The sequence below is a fragment of the Mus pahari genome, chromosome 2, assembly GCF_900095145.1.
Source record: "Mus pahari chromosome 2, PAHARI_EIJ_v1.1, whole genome shotgun sequence".
NCBI classification, from domain to species: domain Eukaryota; kingdom Metazoa; phylum Chordata; class Mammalia; order Rodentia; family Muridae; genus Mus; species Mus pahari.
The window spans coordinates 105,040,844-105,051,055 of record NC_034591.1 but is presented as its reverse complement, the minus strand read 5'-3'; positions in this window follow the sequence as shown (position 1 = coordinate 105,051,055).

The following is a 10,212-nucleotide window of genomic DNA, read 5'->3' as shown; positions in this document are numbered from 1 at the left end:
GGCCTCTGCATCAGCTCCTGCTCCCTGACCTGCTTGAGTTCCAGTCCTGACTTCTTTCAGTGAAGAACAGCAATGTGGACATGTAAGTTGATTAAACCCTTTCCTCCCCAACTTGCTTCTTGGTCATGATGTTTGTGCAGGAATAGAAACCCTGACTAAGACAATATATTTCTTTAATTTATAAAAAAAAATTAGCTTTATTTTATATGTATAAGTGTTTTGCCTGCATGCATGTCTGTGTGCCACTTGCGATGCAGGTGCACGTGGAGGCCAGAAGAGAGAGTCAGATCCCCTGGAACTGGGGCTACAGAGGGTTGTAAGTCACCAGCTGGATGCTGGGAACAGAATCCCGGTCCTATAGAAGAGCAGCCAACCATTGCTCTTAACCACTGAGCCATCTTTTGAGGCCACAATATGTATATTTCTTATATTTCATGATGCTATGAACACACAGTTTAAAACAACACACTTCAACAATATAGTATTCTCTGGAGTACTACTCAAAATATTTCAAATGGAAAATATTTGTTTATTATACTATATATCTTGATTTGGTTTTTTTTTTCCAGTTTACTCATTTGTTTTAAGATATCTCCTGAATCCCAGACTTTCCTAGTTCTCCTGGTCCTCTTGCTTCCAGTTTCACAGCTGCTGAGATTACAGGGCAGGGCAGCACACCACCACCACCACCACCACCACCAGGCCTAATTTATTTCCTTATAAATTAAAAAACAAACAAAACCCAAACAAGAATGGGAGTGTGTGTTTTGTGTAACTGTGATAGGTGCCTAAGAAAAACCACTTAAAGGAGGAAAGACTGACTGGATCGAGGTTTCAGTCCTTACCTACCTGACTCCACCAGTGTGGGCTGTGCTGAGGTGAACATTATGACAGGGAACATGTGGTGACGTGCAGGAAGTGGTCAGGTGGCCAGGAAGCAGAAGGTGGGGAAAGAGCCAGGGACCAGAAAGTCCCTCAGCAGCACACTGGAATGCCCATTCAGTAGAGCCCAGCCATGGGCTAATCCATAATGAAACTAACTAACGCTGTCAGGATCCATCCCCTCCTCAGCACCACCATCTGGGGACCAAGCTCTACTGTGTGAGCCCATTGTAGGGAACACTTCATAACACAACTCATGACAGTGAGCAAAGGAGTTAAATACGCATTTCTACCCTGGAGAGCCAATAAACACATGAAATAATATTCGAGATTGCTACAACGAGAGAAACAAAAACCAAACTGCAATCAGACCATATCACACTCATAAGGATAAGTATTACTGGCTGGGCAGTAAAAAAGAACTTTTAGAGTAATTTTAAAAATCAAATTGCAAGGCTGGGTGTGGTAATATATACCAGGTGTCCTGACAAATCAGGGGAGCCCTCTTCCTTGATATGCTGGAATAAGACTGAAGCAGTTAGAGAATTGTTCAAGTCCCTTTCAGGTGTGTGTGTGTGTGTGTGTGTGTGTGTGTGTGTGTGTGCACTCAGGCGCACTTGTGCACGTGTGTGTCTAAGACAGTTGGAGGAAAACCCCTAGTCTAATTCTTCAGGTGCCACCCTGTCTTTGAAACAGCCAGGTGGGCTCCCAGTGGGCTCAGCCAACTGCCCAACGAGACTGCTTCTGACTCCTCAGGGGAGGGGGATCACGACAGATGTGAACCATCAAGCTTTGCTTTTAAAAAATAAAATAAAAGTCGGGCGTGGTGGCGCACGCCTTTAATCCCAGCACTTGGGAGGCAGAGGCAGGTGGATTTCTGAGTTCGAGGCCAGCCTGGTCTACAGAGTGAGTTCCAGGACAGCCAGGGCTAAACAGAGAAACCCTGTCTCGAAAAACCAAAAAATAAAAATAAAAATAAATGAATAAATAAAATAAAATATGGATCTCACTTTGTGTGATGGTGGTGGTTTGGGGGATTATTGAGACCGTGTCTCTATGTACTCTGGGTGGCATGGAACTTGCTATGTAGGCCAGGTTGGACTCAAACTCAAAAAGATCCTGCTGCCTCTGCCTCCCAGATGCTGGGATTAAAGGTGTGTGCCACCATGCCTGTGAGAATCTCACTCTATAACCCAGTGTGGCCTCAGATTTATGCTTCAGCCTCCTAAATGCTGGGAATACAGATGTGAGCCACTGTGCACAGTCTGGCTTGAGAACTACTTCTGTACCCCTCACCCCCATCCTGTGTGTGTGTGTGTGTGTGTGTGTGTGTGTTCCTATGTAAGCATACACCTATGGAGGACAGAAGTTGATGTCCAGAGTACTATGTCTCTCCCAGAATCCAGCGCTCTCTGATTTGGCTAATCCAACTAGCTGTCATGCTGAGCTTCAGCACTAAGCTGTAGGGTCTACATTTTGCAGCAAAGGATAACTGATACAAAGATTTGGCCCATTGTCCTCCTGGAGCAATGGTTGGAAAGTCTGGTATTCTACCCTCCCAGAGGTGGCATGCAGGCAGCATCCCCCGAAGTCTCCACCCCCTACCCCTACCCTGCCTTGCTCTCCTTCTCAGCTCTTGGAAGGTAGAGAACCAGACCAAAACCATGCCCTGCCTCCTTACAAGCTGCCTGAGGAGACAAGACACCTGTGATCCTGGCTGTCTCACGTCTCAGGCCCTAAAACCACGCCTCTTAGGACCCTTTTTGGCAGCATTGGGGAAGGAGAACCCATTAGCCTGAACCCCACAGCAGTCAGTGATTTGTGTGAGCTCCCTCCCTCACCTTTCCTAGCTGCTCCCCTGGGTGTGTTGAGGGAGGAGACTGTAGTGGTCCAGCTCTGCCACTTGCTAGTGAACTCCCAGAACCTGTTTTTCTCCATTCTTAACAGACTTTCTAAATTGCCCCTAACATGTGAGGTCCACTCTACCCTGCCTTCGATTATGGCTTCCAACTGTCAATACCAGGAAAACGAGAAAAGTCCCCCCATCCATATCCGAGCCAGGGACCCATCACGATTTGCCCTCTGCCTGGATGCCTTGATCTGGTTTCCTGCTCTCTGACGGTGTAGCTGAGCAATGTACCCATCAGCCTTATCCAGGATGAGTTACGACACCCCGTCTTCTCTCCATACCTCACATATGCTTGTCTCTCTGCTGACAATAACCGTCCTCTTCCTTTACTGACAGAAGGGTTTTGCCTTCCTGAGTCACCTGACAGCCGCCTCCTCTGGGAAGTTCTCCTTGAGTGTCCCACCTCTCTGATGACATTAGGTGCTTCTCCCGGCTCACTCCAGCTTCTTTGCTTTCTTCAGATGGCATTTATTCTGCTGGACTAATGGCAGAGACAAAGTGTTGTCCACAAGCTATTATTCCTTTCCACAGCCTATGCTCGTTGCTTGAAAGAAGCTGTCCAAACTGGAGCCCCAGGTTGCAGCTTCCCTGGCTTGTGGGAGTGGTCATACAAGTTGCTCCTGCCACAGGTATGCGAGCTGTGATGTGTCACGAAGTGGGTGTGCCTCTCGACACACTTGTCCTGTAACCAGCTGTGTGTAGACAATGACAAGCTCCTTTGGCATGATGCTGAGGAACGGTGCTCAAATAGTATGTTGGATCTGTTGATGGAAGGAAGATATCTGCTTTTATTTTGTTCGAAATGGAATTTCTGTGGAGACGTAGTTGTCTCACATCCAAGTCCTAAGCAGCCCTAAGTCCATAGCGTCTAAGATTAGCTAAGGTTGGGTGCATCAAGGGTTGTATGGCCATAGGCCAGATATATTGCATAGCATCTAGGGCTATCTTACTTAGAACATTCCTTAATGTTCTATGCACTCCTTGCTGGACTGCCTCTATGCTAGACTGCTCTCAAAGGAAAATGGGGGCTTTTTTTTTCCAGTGAAGGGAAGGGGGACAAAGGGGCATGGAGCAGATATGCAATGCTGTGGATCTCACTGAGGGCCAGGGAGTTCAGGCTCCACACACGGGCTTCTACCACTGAACAAGACAGACAAGGGCACGAGTTTTAGTGGGGAAGAATCGCTAGCCGTATGAACCCTTCAGTGTAGAGTTCTTTCCAAATGGTGATGGGGAAAGGCAGCACCGTGAGAAGGGTGGAGTCGAGGCTGGACTAGGCAGGTGGCTCCTTCCTGCTTCCTTGTTTGACTGATTCTGTGACACTCACCATGGTCTAACATACTACACTACACATTTCTCTCGCTCACCTGTCTCCAGTTAGATTTTTATTTTGTACTCCTGAAAATTGAACTCTGGGTCCCATGCATGTTAGGTAGAGCTATATGTGTACACTTAACCTGCTCTGTTTTCTGTCTCTTTCATAAAAACATACATTCCAGGAGGGGAGGGGCTTTTACTGGTCTTATTCACAAGCTGTCTGTGCCCACCAGGCATAATGTTCAGGGTCTGCTTGCTAAGTGAATTAACGAATGATGCTCACGGTGAGTTGGATGGGAATAGAGCCTTCAAGGCAGAGAGTATCTGAGATGCACACAGAGAGAACAAGGCAAATGGCCCTTAGCCAGGTCAGGATAAAGCCAGAGCTTCATCCCATAGTGTAGACATAGTGAGGAAATGGAAGCATCTCTGATATTTATAAGTGTGAAGTGATAGGCTGGGAACAGGTAGCTGCAGAAGTCACATGAGGCATAATTAAGGGGATGTCAGCTGTGTGAAGTGCTGAAAGGAACCCACGGTCATGGTGTCTTTTCTGCACAGTGCAGCTCTGGGGTTCACGTGTGTTCTGGGGTGTTGGGTATTGAGTGTTAAAGGCTCAGGTGTAGGAGATTCAGTCCAAGGCTGGTGAATCAGCAGAGGTGAGTGGATCACAGCTGGATTCAGTGAGTTGATCCTTTGGACAGCTCATTTTCAGGGGCTGTCAGGAATGAACACAAATGTCAGGTTGATAGGAAGTGGGGCCTGGTTGGAAGGATCAGGGGATGGAAGTGCCTGAAGAGTCACCTCATCTGTGATCTCTTCCTGCTTCCTGCCAACCACCAGGTGAGCAGCTTTTCTCTACCATGCCCTTCTGTCGTAACGCTGTGGCAGACTGTGGACTGAAACCTCCCATGCTGTCAGCCGAAAACATGTTCTTCCCTCTCTATGTTAGTTATCTCAGGTTCTTATTGAAGGTTCTAGAAAGAGACTAACACATAACTATGGAGTGACCATGGAGTGGACACTCTGCCTATGCAGAAGGGATTGGCATCCTTTGGGGGAGGGTTGTTAAGAGAGAGTTTCTCTGTACAACAACTCTGGTTGTCCTTGGACTCTCTTTGACCAAGCTGGCCTTGAACTCACAGAGCTCTATCTGCCTCTGCCTCTTGACTTAAAGGCCCTTGCCACCACACCCAGCAGGGATTATCATCCTTATCCCATAAAAGAGGGAAATGAGGTTAAGTATCTGGAACTTTGGAGGTAAGAGGTGGAATTGTTTGGATTGGCACAAATGTCTTGGCAACCTAGGACAGAGGCCGAGAACAAAGCTCAATGGCTTGTTGCTGACTGTGGCATTCAACCTAGGGCAGCAAGACTGATATAGAAGAAAAGAAGAAAATACAGTGGTGGTTCATAACCTGTTCAAGCAGTGCAGTGCTCCATCCATCCACAGAGGACTGCCAGATCAAGTGCAGGACGCACAGTTAAGCATGAATTACAGATGGCTGTGGATAGTGTTTTAGCACATGCACTCATGGTTCCAGGAGCTATCTCTAGAGAAGCTGTCATATGAAGGCTTCACTTTTTAGCTCCTCTCCAAATTCAGAGTTTAGCTCCTCAGTTTACCCTGGAGAATTGTGTTAGTTAGTTATCACTGTAATAAATGCCTGACGAATTTATGAAGACAACAGGATTGTCTCTTGGCCTTTGGCTTAAGATCAAGTGCAGTTGAAGAGGAAAGCCTTATTTTGGATCATGGTTCTGAATGTTTTAAACCGGGTGACTATACACACATGCACACGCACCAGGTATATATGTATGTATACACACTAGTAAATTAAACAAGCAAACAATCCCCCTACCCCCAACATATGACTTTGGAGGTTCCTGTCTGTGCTAATTAAGTTTTTGTCAACTTGACACAAGCTAGGGCCATCTGAGAAGAGGGTAATGCAACTGAGAAAATGCCTCCATCAGACTGGCCAGTACCCATGTCTGATGGAGTACTTTCTTGATTGATGTGGGAGGGCCCAGCCCACTATGGGGAGTACAACCCTGGACAGGTGGTCCTGGGAAGTGTGAGAGAGTTGAATGTGAGCTTGAGGAAAGCCAGATAGAGGGTCAGAGTTCCATCCCAGCACCCACATGACTGTTCACAACCATCTCTGACTTCATGTGAGGGGCTCTGATGTCTTCTTCTGGCCTCAGAGAACACTAGCCAGACGTGATGGATAGACATACATGCAGGGGTAAAAAACGTTCATGCACATAAAATAAAATTAAAATTAAATGTAAAAAGAGCCCAAGGGCAAAACAAACAAACACACAAACAAACAAAACAAAACAAAAACAAAAACAAAAAGAGCCCAAGGGCAAAGCTGGCACACGCCTTTAATCCCAGCACCCAGGAGGCAGAGGCAGGCAGATCTCTGATTTTAAGGCCAACCTAGTCTACAGAGTGAGTTCCAGGGCAGGCTGCTAAACAGAGAAACCCTGCCTTAAAAAAACAAAAAAGAAATTAAAAATTAAAAAGAGCAGAGTTGGAAAAATCAAAAAAAGAAATATGATCCCCAAGATTATGGTTTTAAATGCTGAGTTTTTGGGAGGTGATTAACTTGTTCATGAGGGTCCTACAGTTACAAATGCGGTTGGTTAGTGACCGTAGATCATGGCTCCGGGAGTCTGGTCAATCTTTTTGCTTGCTTCTGCCAAGTGAGGATACAGCAAGGACATTCCGTGTTGGAAGCAGAAAGCCACAGCCCTCACCACACTGACTATACTGACGCCTTGAACCTTAACTCCCCAACCTTGCAAGCTTCAGGAAGTAAAGCTTCTGTTCATAGACATTTCCCTATGTAAGGTGTTCTGTTGTGAGTGAAGTTTTGTTTGTTGCTGTTTTAAAGACAGTGTCTTCTGTGAGACAGGTGACCTTTGAGTTCTCTATATAGCTGAGGATGAGGCTGGCTTTGAACTTTTGATCCTCCTGCCTCCTCCACCTCCTGAATGCTGGAATTACAGGTCACCACACTTGGCTGCAATGATCATTTAAAATATCAAAATTGGAGCTGGAGAGATGGCTTTGTAATTAAGAGCACTGGCTACTCTTGCAGAAGCCCTGGGTTCAATTTCCAGCACCCACATGACAGCTTATACCTAACTGTAACTCCAGGTCTGGGGCTTCTGATACCATCATACAGACATACATGCAGGAAAATACTAATGAACATAAAAATTATGTAAAAATATAAAATATCAAAACCAAGGACTGGAGATTAACTCAGTTTATGTGGTGCTAAGGATCAAATTCTGGACCCCATTTCCTCAGCATGTCTCCCAACTTAACACTCTCCTTCATTTGTTTGTTGTTTAATGTTTAACCCATGTTAAATTTGTGCAGTATTCTGTGTATATGGGGTCATGGTCAGATTAGAATCTTTTAAATGATTGGATGAGCTAACCTTCATTTCCTTAGTACCTAGCCTTAAGCCACTGGCCACAGTTTCCCTTACCTAGCAACTACCAGGCTTCAGTCACTCCACTGTATCAGATGGAGTGTGTTCATCATGTTCACACACAATCTCCCACATTGAGGTGAGACTTATTAGTCACCACTTTGTACGTGGTAAACAATCACACAGAAGCTCAAGAGAGCTCAGAGTTGCTGTCAAAATCAGAGTTGTCATGGAAGCCAGAAGAAGGGTGGGGTAACCAAAGGTGGAAGAGGAGGGGGCTGCTGGACAAACGCACATAGCCTGCCAGAGACCAATAAGAACTTTTTTTTTTAAGATTTATTTATTATTATATCTAAGTACACTGTAGCTGTCTGCAGACACACCAGAAGAGGGCATCAGATCTCATTTTGGATGGTTGTGAGCCACCATGTGGTTGCTGGGATTTGAACTCAGGAACTTTGGAAGAGCAGTCAGGGCTCTTAACCGCTGAGCCATCTCTCCAGCCCCAATAAGAACTTTCTAGGGAAGAATCTGGCCAAAAATGGCTCCAATAATAATACTTTTCTCTCTCCTCTGATTATTGTGAATGAATGAATGAATTAATTAATTAATTTGAAACAGGTATTTGCTGTATAGTTTTGGCTGTCCTGGAACTTACTCTGTAGACCAGGCTGACCTAAAGTTCACAGACCTGCCTGTCTTTGCCTGTAGTTAAAACCATCTGTAATCTCAGGTTTTTCTACTTGTTCACTTTATTCCCAGAAATAACAACTCAGACTTTTTTTATATATATAAATAAATGCTGAGGCCAATGGCTTTGATGTTGTTCCCCAGCTAGCTCATATTTTAATTACCCATTTATTTTATTCTACGACATGCCATATGGCTGGTTACCTGGTCCTCGGTTTCAGTTTCATGCTGTCTTCTGGGAATCTCCCATGCCTGATGATTTCCCAGAATCCTCTCTCTGTATTGGAACTTTCTCCTCCTTATTTTCTACCTAAGCTAATAGGCCAACAGCATTTTATTTACAGGGCATGTTTCCATACAGTACAAGAGATTCTCTCTACATCTGCCTTCTGAGTGCTGGGATCACAGGCATGTTTCAACAGTCTTGGCTAAAACTGATGGTTTGGTTTGGTTTGGTTTTTGCAGGATATCACTATGTAGGCTGGCTGTGAGTTCAAGGCTAGCCTGGTCTACCAAGGGAATTCTAGAACATCAAGGATTACATAGAGAGACCCTGTCTCCCCCCAAAATAAATAAATACACACATAAATAAATAAATCAAAATCAGGGGCTAGGGTGTAGCTCAGTTGATAGCTTGCCTGCACGCATGCAACTACAGCACTGATAAAACAGATGTGGCACAGCCAAGTAGAAGGAAGTAGGAGGAGCCTCGGTTCACACAAAATCAGACATTAAGCTGGGTCATGAGGTTGTGTCAAGATCTTTCCATGGCCATGAGGTTCATTCAAGGAAACAAGAGGAAAGGGTGATGCCTAGGACAGTCTCTCTCTCTCTCTCTCTCTCTCTCTCTCTCTCTCTCTCTCTCACACACACACACACACACACACACACACACACCTTCAGGACTTCTTTTCACATAGGGTATAAAGGCCATGACTCAGAAGCCATTGTAGCATCTGGCTCTACTTCTCTCCCCCAGTTTCTTCTCCTCACTCACCTGCTCTGCTTCAACCGCCCTGGCTGCTGTTGTTCCCTGAACAAGATGCTTTCTTCTGTACAAAGCTTTTGCTCTGTTGTTATGGCTACCTGCAACGCTTTCTGTTCATGTCGGCTGCGTGTGTCAGCTCGTCCTGCTCAAATGTTGCCTCCTCAGACATGACTTTCAGGTCACCCATGCCTGGCATCATCTATTTGCCATCATTATTCCTTAGCTTCCTTGTTGATTGAGATGGGCTTTCTATATGTAGCCCAGTCTGGCTCCCACCTCTTGGTGATCCTCTGGTGTCAGTTTCCTGACTGCTAGGGTCACAGGCTAGGCTTGCCATTTCTGACTGCATAACATCATGTTATCACCTGCATTGCACTAGTTACTTAATGGATTTGCTTACTTTCCTTATACTCATGTCGGGGTGGGTGGGTGGTGTGTGTTGGTGCACATATAAGGAGGTCAGAGTTCAATGTCAGTGTCTTCAGTTACTTTCCACAAACCAATACCTGTGGATGGCGGTGTCACACACCTTTAATCCTAGCACTCAGAGCTACACAGAGAAACCCTGTCTCTTGAAAATCAAAAACAAAAAATATGTAGGTTTTGCTTGTTTTGAGAAGGGTCTCTCTAAGTATCCCTGACTGACCTTGAACTCACTTGTTGACTAGACTGGCCTAGAACTCACAGAGATCTACCAGCCTCTGCCTGCTGAGTGCCATCACACCTATCCACTTTCTAACTAGTTTTTATCCACCCCGCCCCTTTTTTTTTTACTTGTATGAGTCTTTTGCCTGAATGTATATAAGGGTAACATGTGCATGCAGTGCCCGTGGAGGTTAGACTAGGGCATTGGCGCCTCTGTGAGTTACTCCAGGGGAACTAAAGTCAGAAGAGATGAAAAGCAGACACAGAGCAGGACTTGGGAGGCAGAGGCAGGCGGATTTCTGAGTTCGAGGCCAGCCTGGTCTACAAAG